The following is a 13,040-nucleotide window of genomic DNA, read 5'->3' on the forward strand; positions in this document are numbered from 1 at the left end:
AGTATGAATAGTAAGTAATACATATACTATTAGAGAAACACATTTTACTAACCAAGCTGCTACAAACCAAGCTGCTATAAATAAGTGGCCTTAAACCCAATTTTGAAGACTCTTCCACAAATTTGCCTATTTGCAATGTCATCTTCTAGCCGAATTCGATTGTAATGTCACTCTCCTAGATTTATTTAGTAACCTAATTTTACCCAACAGAAATTAAAGTTGCAATTTTATAAAAAATCCGAAAGGCGGTCTTCAAGCAAAAATAGATTTTGGCTGTAATATGCAAAACACTCTACAAGTTTGGCCACTGAAACTTCACAAATTAGTTGTCATAATTTTACTTTGGAGTGTCCAAATTACGAATCTTAAAAAATAATTTACTTTGTGCTTCATGGAACATTTGCGGCATCAGGTTTGCACCAAATATCACGTGTATAAATGGTTATGTTCTATTTCAGTAGTCATCTAATGAAGGAGACCAATTCGTTGGTAACTGTTGCTGGTTCACTACTGAAGCAAAAGGAAGAGAGTTACTCTACATGCTTTGTCTCAACATACTGATCATTAGATGCAATTTAGTGAAACCTGGCAGGCTGCATCTCTGACACCTATTTCTGCTATGAGATGGACTACTGAAGTAGAACAAAATGAATTATTGAAGCATGAGATTTGGAAGAGGATAAAAAATTTACTACTGAACTAGGATAGGATGATTACTGACACAATTTCATATAATTTTGGATGCTACAAAGAATAACAAAGTGCGGAAATTTGCTATAGCTCGGAATCATTGAACTCTGAAAAAATGCTAAAAATAACTACTGAAGCCTGAAGGATCAACTACTGAAAAGCATGAATGGATGAACTACTTATACAATTTTCATATAACTTGGATGCTAGAAATTTGCTACATCTTGGACTACTGGGCCTGAAAAAATAAACTACCGAATCATGAAAGGATGTTGTACCAATGTAAGAAAGATAAACTACCAAACCATGAAGAATTAAGTACTCAAAAGATAAAGTACTAAATCATGAAAAGCTAACTACTAACAGCCAATAGGTTACTTGTTCAATCAAACCCTAGATTACTGAAGGACATAAAGGACTACTGAAGGATAAATGATCAAACTACTGAAGCATGAAGGATAAACTACTTAAAAGATGGATAAACTTGTGAAGCATGATGGATCAACTACCAAACCATGAAGGATCAACTACTAAAAATAGGACGACTACTGAATCCAAGTCATACAAAATTCCAACACTTTCCGAATCATAGTTAATGGGACTACTGAACAACTCTTATTGATCATCTATTGACTAATTACTGAGTATCTACTAAAGGGCTACTAAACAGTTCCAAATCATCTATTGACCAATATTGAACATGTACCGACTAATTATTGATCATCTACTAACCCATTACTAATCATCTACTAAAGGACTACTGAATCCATGTAATAGCAAATTCCAATACTTTATTGTTACAAATAGCAGTACACATTTCAGTTCCAAGACATTATTAATTCTGCAGCTCACTCAACAATGAGCAGTGTCTGGTGGCATGCTCACTTCAACATCCCAACTGAATATACCATAGCATGGAATTGACAACAATTTATTGTTTACAAATCAGAGCACAAACCGAAGTATATAATGATTCGTGAACCCCAGTTTACAGACCATAATTTACAAGACAGACTTTCAACCATGATATACTAAATCACAGCTCTCCACAATGAACTTTTAAGCAACAATTTTACAAACCTAAATATTGCAAATAAATTCTCAGCTCACCGGTGGTCCAGCGAAGCGACTACTCCGTGGAGGGTGACGGCGGCGAGGGCTCTGGGGACAAATCGGCGTCGGGAGGAGGCGGCGGCGTGTCGGGGCGGCGTCCGGAGGAGGCGGCGTCAGGAGGAGGCGGCGGCGTGTCGGGGTGGCGTCGGGAGGAGGCGGCGGCGCGTCGGGGCTCGGGTGACTGAAGCGAACGAGGAAGGCAACGCTAGGGTGAATAGAGGAACGAGGATGCGGCTAAGTGTTAGTGATAAATATAGGAGACGTATCAGTGCCGATTTTATTTTCTAACCGGCACTGATACTAGTATCAATGCCGGTTGTAAATAGTATTAGTGCCGGTTATATTTACAACCGGCACTGATGGCTGAAGTATCAGTGCTGGTTATATGTACAACTGGCACTGATAGTTGAAGTATCAGTGCCGGTTACTACATAGAACCGGCACTCATACAAGTTTTCCTAGCAAATTAATTCTTATAATGTGCTTTGTTGCATATAAAATTAGTTTTAATTCTAGAAAATTGCCAATAAATTTTATAAAATATTTTTAACTTGTTTTATGTTGAAAACAAATTCTAGAAAAATTCAATATGCACTCGATATAAATTAAAGCATATTATTACATCACCCATACATGTCCTTGATACAAAATAAAGCTTAACCTAAATATTATACAAATTTCACCAAATACATGAAAGCTGCTTTCACTGAACAATTAATGCTTCGTTATGGTCGCGGCGTATGTAGGTAGCTTCTGCAGTGTCATCAATGAGAGGTAGTTCGATATTCTCTCCAAAAGGAGGTAGGTCTTTGAATTTGTCGCAGTCTTCGTCGTCGACAACATTCTCAACACCGATGATTTTTCTTTTTCCTTGAAGAACCACGTGATGCTCCTCCTTGTTAGCTGGGTCCGGGTCCTTTACATAGAAGACTTGTGCAACATCGTTGGTAAGAACGAATGGTTGTTCTCTGTATCCGACGAGTTTGAGGTCTACGATAGTCATACCGTACTTGTCGACCTTGACTCCCCCTGTGAGTCTGACCCATTGGCACCGAAACAAAGGGATCATCAACTCACCATATTCAAGTTCCCAAATCTCCTCTATGAATCCATAGTAGGTCTCCCTGTTGCCAGCGCGGTCACATGCATCAATACGGACACCGCTATTTTGGTTAGTGCTCTTTGTTGTCTTGTGCTCGTGTATAAAATGTATAGTCGTTAATCTCGTATGCTTGGAATGTGCGAATCGTAGTTGACGGGCCATTTGCCAGCAGTTCCAACAGAGCATCGTCGGTATCCTTACCCATCATGAGTTGACATAACCAATTACCGAAATTATCTCTGTGCTCTTTTGCGATCCAATCATCTGACTTCGTTGGATTTGTGGAGCGTAGCATGCTCACATGCATTTTGACATACGGGATCACTACAATTGCCTGTTGTAGAACTGCGAAGTGTGCTTGAGTGAATGAAGCACGATCTTTGATATGGATTGAAGTATGACCTATCGTCCCTTTCCCCTTTAGACTCCCCTCATAGCGAGATATAGGCATACCAATCGCTTTCAGTTTCATATAGTCAATGCAAAACTCAATGACCTCCTCCGTACTCCACCCTTGGGCAATGCAACCTTCCGGACGACCTCAATTACGAACATATTTCTTCAGAACCCCCAAGAACCTTTCGAAAGGATACATCTGATGCAGAAACATGGGGCCAAGGCTCTTTATCTCACCCACAATGTGAACAATTAGATGGGGCATTATATCAAAAAATGTCAGAGGGAAAATAGTCTCAAACTGACATATAGTATGAACCACGTCTTCCTGCAGCTTTGCCAGTTTGTTTGGATCAATGACCTTCTGTGAAATTACGTTGAAGAACGAACACAGCTTAATGATTGGGTCTCGGACCTTATCCGGCAGAATACCTCGAATTGCAACTGGAAGCATCTGCATCATCATCACGTGACAATCATGAGACTTCATGCCAACTAACTTCGTATCTTTCATGTTTACAAAGCTCCTGATATTGGAGGAGTAACCGGTCGGAACTTTGACTTCACGCAACAACCACACAGGCGGATCTTCTCTTCCTTGCTCATAGTGTAGAAAGCTGTGGGAAGTTTCTTTTTGCCGTTGTCTAATTGTATGTAGTGTAGGTCCTTCCTGAGGTTCATTTCTTCCAGGTCCAGCCGTGCATTTAGTGTATCTTTTGTTTTTCCAGGTATGCCTAGTAAGGTACCAATCAAGCTATCAAACACATTCTTCTCCACGTGCATGACGTCGATTGCGTGTCGGACCATAAGATACTTCCAATAAGGCAGCAACCAAAATATTGACATCCTTTTCCGCATGGGAGCATTTTGCCCAGCCTGCATTTTTGTACTGCCTAGACCATTTCCAAGTACAACTCTAAGTGTCTTAACAATCTTAAATACCTGTTCTCCACTTCGAATCTTCGGAGCTTGACAAAGCTCCATTGTCCCATCAAAAGCTCTTTTATTCTTGCAGTATGGGTGATCCGGACAGAGGTACCTACGGTGACCCATGAAGATCATTTTTCGGCTGTTTTTTAGCCACCGCCCCTCTGTTTCCTCCAAGCACTGAACACATCTATTGTACCCTTTTACAGTATGCCCTGATAGGTTACCAAGAGCAGGCCAATCTGAAATCGTCACGAACAGCATCGTGCGCAGGGTGAAATTCTCGCGTCTGTACTCATCCCATACCCGTACGCTATCTTTCCACAGTACAAGAAGATCTTCCACCAATGGCTTGAGGTACACATCGATATCGTTGCCTGATTGATTCGGCCCACTAATCAGCAGAGACATCATAAGGTACTTCCGCTTCATGCACATCCAAGGTGGAAAGTTGTAGATACAGAGAGTCACAGGCCAAGTGCTATGAGTACTTCTCATGTTGCCGAAAGGATTCATTCCATCCGTGCTCAACTCGAACCTTATATTCCTCACTTCATCTCTGAATTCCTTGTATTTCGAATCGAATCTCCTCCATTGCATGCCATCAGCACGGTGTCTAAGCATTCCATCTTTCTTGCTCTGTTCGGCGTGCCATCGCATCAGCTTGGCATTCGCTCTGTTAGCAAATAATCGCTTCAAACGGGGGACTATAGGGAAATACCAAGCCACCTTAATGGGGGGTCTTTTCTTCTTTCTCTTCACCCCTACGCCATCGCTCTCGATATCATCAACGTTGCTCTTGTACCGTGGTGCATTGCAAACACGACACGCTTCCAAGTCTGCATCCTCACCGCGGAACAACATGCAGTCGTTTCCACATGCATGTATTTTCTCTACTTCCAATCCCAACGGGAAGACAATCTGCTTGGCATGGTACGTGTTTTCGGGTAACACATTCCCCTCTGGAAGCAATTCCCTCAAGAATTCTAACAATTCATTGAAACCCTTATCGGCCCAACCATTGCTAGCCTTCATTTGCATCAGTGTCAGCACCACATGCAACTTTCTGTGCTCATCTTTACAGTTCGGGTAAACTGGTGTTTTAGAGTCCTCTATCATGTGCTCGTACTTTTGATGTTGTCTTTCAATGGTGAAGTCCCCTTCTTCATTGCGCAACATTTGTTCTATGCCTTCTTCATTGTTGCCAACAAAAATGCCCCAATCATCATTCTCGACAAAAAGTATCTTCAAATGCCGACATATCGAAGTCTTCCTTAGCCATCGGATCGTTGCCTCCGCTCCTTCGACTATTGGTTGCCCTTCACGCCCAACATCTGCAACTTCACCGTGCTCAGTCCAACGAGTGTAGTCAGCCTTGAAACCCCTGCGAATCAAGTGTGCACAGATCTGCTCTATGTTTGAAAACTGCTTCTCATTCTTGCAGTCGACACACGGACAACATATATAATGCTCGTCACGCTTCCTATTTGGCTTCTTGTACGCCGCGGCAGCCCTCAGAAAAACCTCGATGCCAACAATGAACTCTGGCCCTCGTTCCTTGTACATTCATGACCGGTCTATCTGCAAATCATTATAATTAAACACATTGGACTTATAATCATTAAATATTTCAAAATCTAGAACATATTCATCGAATTACCTCGCATCCTAATTGGTCCCTATTTGAGGGCCCATCTCCTTCCGGTACTTGGGCCGGGTCGGGAGACCCTCCTTCCAAAGGCTGCCGAGTCTGATTGCGACCCATGGGTGGACGTGCCATCCCTACAACACAATATTTTATCAACTGTACATGTTAAATTCACTATGTTGATTAATTAACAGGGGAAATCCACTGGATTATTACTAAAATTCATGACTTTAAAAATATACACAATCCACATACTAGAAAATTAGAGCTAGATTTTAGGGATATTTTGCAAATACCTCCCTGATTTTTTTATTCTTTGGATGCCACTCTAATGACAGTTCTAGCGGTATTTTTGCAATTTTTGAATGACAATAACAGTTCAACAAGTGGCAAATTTGCAATTATCCATAGATTTTAATGTAGGCACCCAACTCTATTTACATGTGACTTTTAATCTACTCGTTAAATCATCTACAATGATAAAATTGCGACCTTTATCTAATTTATATGGATATTTGAGTTCTTGCTCATTCCAAATTTCAACACCAACTAACAACCACCTAAATTCAAATCTAGAGAAATCTAGCAACTAAAATCCAACTAAGAATCAAATGTAGATCATCTCTATACTTCTAACAACGACAAAGTTGCAAACTTTACCTAAATTAGATCTCAACTACATCTCTAAATCCATAACCATGGAACAAGCACCATCAATCATCAACCCTAGAGAAATCTACCAAGTAACCTATCCAAAAATGAAATATAGATCTCACTAACCTTAAAATAGTTGACTCCTCCAAATTTTGAAGGCTCCCATGCAAAAAAAAAACCTTGAATCGCCAAAAAAAATGGCAAGGAGGCGTTGTAACACTTGGCTGCGGCAACGGCGGCTCTGTTCTAGGTCGAGACGGGGAAGAAGAAGGGCTATATATACTGTAGCAGACTATCAGTTCCGATTTAAAGAGGAACAGGCACTGAAACACCACTATCAGTGCCGGTTCTTAACTCCAGGCATTCGATCGCGAGCGGGAGTTTTAGAACCGGCACTGATACCACTTTCAGTACTGGTTCTTTTGAACCGGCACTGAAGGTGGCAGCTATTATGTGGGGTTCTGTAGTAGTTGCCTGGCTAGAGTTTCGAGGGAGGTCGGGAGGGGGTGGCGAATAATGGGTTGATGGCCTTCCATGCTGGTGGCCCATTATGATTCTAATCTCTCATGCATCAGAATCCAATCAAACCCACGTATGGATTGATGATTCCTCTAGGACATATCATCAACAATATTCCACTTGCACTAGAGTCAATTATGCAAGTAACTCAATGTTCCAACCTGTTATTATGTGACCCATTAGGTTCATGTGTGAACAGCCATAACCCGAAAACCCTTTCCGAACCACAAGTCAATTGCGGCACCTAGCAGGACATATTGACTCTCGATCATACAGAAAGATCATATCGGTAGAATCTTGATATACACATACACCAATCCCTTTGCTTCATGATATCAGTCAAGCTCAAGGCAAGAAATGTACCTTCCTTGTGATAGCTCGACCATTCACTTGTTCTTGTAGTGGATTACTATCTCGTGATTAACTCTTTAATCACATTGGTATGACCATGCACTTTATTTATCCATCCACATTGAGGAGCCCAGCGATATCTCTCCTGTTATCTAGGAAGGGCAAGTTCTATCTTGATCACTCATATCCCACGACATATTTCATAGCACACCCGAAAGCTACCTTTATAACTACCCAGTTACAGAGTAGCGTTTGCCAACCCCTAAGTGTGCTACTACACAACCTGAGAATCAATGACGATCTCAGGTCTAAAGATCCTGAAGTTACACCATTTGGACTATAACAGATGGCACAATAAATAACATCTCAACAGTGTCTCGAGGTGGGTCAATCCAACAGCATGTTCTCAAACATGTGTCCACGTTATTGATTTGATATCTCTATATCTATGATCCATGAAACATGATCATCTATCAGTCAATGTGCTAATCTATGAATCATTATTATCCCGCATAATGATATAGGATTAGGGATCATTTAGAGTAACATCATAATAAAACAATGAGTTTCACAAATAAATCACATACTTGCTAATTAATGTAAATGATAATTATTGAGGAACCAAATAAATGATTATTCATAAGCACATAAACATAGACATGATACAATCTCCCACATGCACTAGACTCAATCATGCAAGTATCTAATACCCATAGAGCTCATGTGAATCTCATGCTTGGGCTGTGATAGAGAATTCATCAACGGATCAACAATGTTCGAATCCGTGTGCACCTTGCGTATCATTGCATCACATCTATCTATTATCTCTTGGATAAGGTGAGCTTGGACTTCTGGTGGGACCTAGGCTCATTGGCTTGTACAATAGCTCCACTATTATCACAATAGAGGTTCATTGGACTAGACGCACTGGAGACCACACCTAACCAAGGCTCATTGGCTTGTGCAATATCTCCACTATTATCACAATAGAGGTTCATTGGACTAGACGCACTGGAGACCACACCTAACTTAGACTTCATGCTCTGTGGTGCACGCTGTGGTGTAAATCGAAAGATGTTGCTTACGCAGTTCACGTGACATCATTGTGATTGGTCATTCATTGGTATTGATTCTCCTCTTATTTTCTTGTTCTCCTACCAAACGGTCCAAATGATACGGTCATATTGCTTTAATCTCTGCACCAAAGAAAAAAGAACACAAGGCTTTTTTATCACCTTCAAGACATAATTCCAAAAGAAACGAATCCTGTCCTTTTGTTAGCAATATCTAGAAAACAGTTGGTCCCAAAAGAGAAGACCGCATCCATCCATCATTTTGCAGATTCTACAGGAAGCAGCTGGTCCATCTGATCGAGCTGGCCGATCGGTACCTGTTTAAAGCTCTTTTGTTATCTGCAAGAAAGCTGGCGACACCAGCCAGGTATTATATTCGTGGTCACTTTTATTTCAGCATCCAATTCTTTACCTAAGTGAAGTCTATACCTATACTAATCACATAATCTGAAAAATCTCTAACGTTAACTACAAAGATCTGGTCATCTATCTAACTAGCAAGGTGGCCCACACTAATAGCGTAGTTCGTCTCGCTGCAATATTTTATCATAATAACATTTAATTAATTGTATTTTACATGTACTCTTTATTTAGATATTTGTTTTTTATTCTAACCTCAATTTCAATTAGTATTCATTTTATTTTACTTTAACTCTTTATTTATATATTTTTCTTTCCAAACCATATGGAAATCAAACTGCTATTTTTTCATAATTTTTAATTTCGAATTTTGCTATATATTAATCGTATTTTATATGAATTCTTTGGTTTATTTCAGACCATTAATGTTCATAATAATAAGTGATCTAGATCTTTTTTAATTAATGTAGTAATTTTATGTCCTTAAAAGTGAATATCTTGGCTCCTTTTTCTCTGGATTATTAAGATAATAGATAGACCTAAATTTTCAACGGTGTAGATTTTTATCAATGATAGAGGCATGAAATCCGTCACGCTGCTTATCCAACTAAAAGAGTTTCGGTCCATCACAATTACGCGCCATGCAATAAAAAAGGGAACGGGCAATAAAGAAAGGAATGAATAAGGAATCCTATCAGTGCCAGTGCCGGTTGTTTGTTACCAACCAGTAATGATAGGTGTTTCCCGTCTTTTTTTAAAAAAGGTAGCGGTTGCCGTCAGTACAGTGCCATTTTTAAATTTTGGACGTTGCCGGAAATAGACGCGCAAACATATCAAGTTTCATCACAGCATATATACACAACCACATATAAATTTTATTTATAAAATATCAAGTCTCGTCACAATATATATACACCGCATACTTATCAAGTTTCACTATAATAATCTTATGGAGTTTAAGATTTCTTGTGAATCGATGGGTCTGAAGTTTGCCCTTTTTTATGAGTTGAAGGTAACAAGAAAGACGATCCAATTTCATGGAACTCGCCGGTTGGATTGATGATTTCGTCATTGATAAATCCGACAAGTTGTTCTTGAAGTGCATTGATTTCATGAGGCATGAGACGTTCTTTGGACAGCTCGAGGATCTGCAATTTCAAGAATTGAATAAATCAATACATATGATTTTGGCGTATCGAACCTGAAAATTAGTCATCAATGTGTATACCGCCTACCTCAGGATCTTCCGGCAGGATCGAATCCTCTGTGTTGAAGCTGTGCATGAATTCCATTACATAAAAACCACATAAATTATTACCCAGACCCTGCTTCCTACAAGGAAAGCCATGTCAGACTGTCCATTCTTTCGTATATGGCCTGTATCTAATGCTCTTCTTGGTGTATCACGGGTATACTCTGTATGTGTGTGATTATTACCATAAGTAGAATTAGATTCAATCAAATCAAATATTACAAGAGTAGTAATGAAATGGTTGGCTTTTACCTTTGTAGCAAGTCAATGACGGGTTGGTAGGTTTCTTTCGGATTATTTTGTGAGTCGGAAATAAAGATATTGCTAATATCTGACTGGATGACAAGAAGGATCCAGTGAAAACTGTACATAGGTCACTATAGGTTAGTTGGTCCTAATTTCTAACGATGTATTGCTCAAAAAGAGTAGAAACACGTACCCCCAGTAGTTGGGTAAAAGTATGTATTTCTTCAATTGTAGCTCCAGAAGACACTTCAATACATAGTCCTCGGTTTTCTTTAGGTCGGTAGATTTCATCATTGTCGGGTTAACAAGATATGGGTTGATGAATCTCACATGCATGATGCACTCCTTCCTGCATCTTTGTACCTCCATTCTACACAAGGAATAAGTTAAGAGATTCAATACAATGGTACAGAAATGTATATTGTGAATTATACGTATACGACACTTATAGAGTCGAACAACTCAAGATAGACACATCGAGGGCATCATGCTGGCACAGTTGATACATTTCCTCGAAGAATATAAAAATACTGCCGTCCCCGTGGAGGAGATATTGTTCCTTGACTCTGGCCTCAAAACTTTCCCTACCCTCCTTCGACTCATTCATGTACCATGCATGAAATTTCCGAAGTTGATATGTCAGTTTGGCCCACTCGTCCGGCGCGACCAACATTTCACCTAGCTTAAATTGCCATCTCACGGCTGCTTTGGGTGCCACGGACTCGTTAAAAAAATGCTCTCTTGTCATATTGGCATCCTTAAGAAATCTTTCTAGTTGTTGTTCTTCCCGTACCTGGTCGATAGAAGCCTGCCTCAAGGATTTCTTTCCTTTGATACGCTCATAGTTTGATTGATGCTTAGCCACAGCAGGTTTGCTCAGCGTCAAGAGAAACTTTTTCGTTTCTTCAGTGAGTGGTTTTTTCTTCTCAAGCTCTCGCTTTTTAAAAAATTTCTCGACTTCGGCGTTCACTATCACTCTGTTTTCCTCTGTAGTTCTTTCATAAGGCAACTTCTCAGGTGCTGCCACCTTCTTAGATTGAGAGCGTGTTGTCAACTTCAGAGGAGTTGGCAATTTTGGTGGCACTGTTACCGACTTCGGAGGAGTCGGCTCTCTTGGAGGCACTGGTGCTGACTTCGGAGGGGGAGGTGTTGGCTCCCTTGGTGGCACTGTTGCTGACTTTGGAGGGGGAGGAGTTGACTCTCTTGTTGGCGACTTGCGTGTGGGAGGTGTCAGCTCTCTTCTCGGTGACGGTGGCAGTGGCGGCGACAGTGTAGGAGTTGGATCTCTTCCTGGTGATGGTGGCACTGGCGCCGACCGTGGAGGAGTTGGATCTCTTCTGTGTGCTGGTCCGACTCCGCATTAGACGACTCGTCTGTCTCATCTTCAAACAATATGTAGCACTTCTGCCACAAAACGAAGCCACCCATGTTTGTTCCGAGCCTCTTGGAACCCGTCTCTCCGGGGTAATCTATGTCAAGCTTACGGTACGGCTTTCGTACGGGGTCCATGTGGACCTCAGCGTATCCCCGTGGTATCAGGAGATCGTTCAAGAGAGCGCCTTCGATGCATTGGTCGACCTGCCCCATAGCCACCGTGATGGTAATGTTCATAGTGGGCATGACAAGCTTGCACACCTTGCTTTCTGTGATGTCGTCCACGGGGAAACGGGCTAATTCTTCTTCTCCAAACCCTGCGGACACGCAGCTGCTCCGACGACCACCAAGGCCCACAACATTTTCTTCGCCTTGCTGCTACCTGATTCCTTGCTGAAATGACTCTTTGATTTCTCTGATTTTGGCGTCTGTCATCTGACGCTCTTGCACAAGTTCTTGTCGCACTACAGCCAGTAGGTCTTCCAGCTTTTCTCTCCTTCCCTTCCGACTCCTATAACTTTCGGCGAATTATGGGAATCCCTCTTTCTAGGGCACCACACCCTTGCCTCTGGTGTGACCTGGGTGCTCCTTGGTTCCCAGTGCCAAGGTTAGCTGGTCATTCTCCCTATCCGGCCTGAAAGAGCCTTGGAAAGACTGGGTGTGGGCATCTGTAATTCTCTGCATCACTTCCTGTTCTCTGTCGCTTTTGAAGTTCAGACTGCCATCTGCCACCAAGGTCACCCCTCTCGCGTATAGATAGTGCTTCGCTCGTTCAATCCAGGGGGCCGTCTGAGGTGTGGCACCACTGTGGGTTACCTGTTCTTCCATCTCATCCCACTCGTCGTATTTCCTCACGTACCCACACGAGCCAGTTCTGTGGGGGTACACGTTCTTCTGGGAGTTGGCTTTGTTGATCTCACTTAGTCGTTGTGTTTCCTCTGAACGCTTGTGCTCTATGAAATCGTTCCAGAATGGTTGAACCGTCGGATAATGGTCCCATTTTGGTGTCTGGCCCACCAAGCCATAATTCCTCCACAGCTTACCCTTGAAATTCTTGAACGCGATGGACATTGTTGATAGGGCACGACTCTTCGCTTTGACCATGCTGCATCCTTCACGGAACTCAAACTTTGCCAACAACTTGCCCCACATAAGATCCTTGATGTTTTCGGGAACCACCCACATGTCATCCCGTCTGCCTCTCCAAGTTCTGTATGTGACTGCGACATGGTCCCTCACCAGACACCCGATTGCTGTCTTGTATGGGTCCAGAATAACTTTTGGTCTCGTGGGCTCCCCGACTGCATTGACCTCCGCGATGATGAAACGTCCCTT

This window comes from Phragmites australis, chromosome 21 (genome assembly GCF_958298935.1).
Source record: "Phragmites australis chromosome 21, lpPhrAust1.1, whole genome shotgun sequence".
In the NCBI taxonomy this organism is placed as follows: Eukaryota; Viridiplantae; Streptophyta; class Magnoliopsida; order Poales; family Poaceae; genus Phragmites; species Phragmites australis.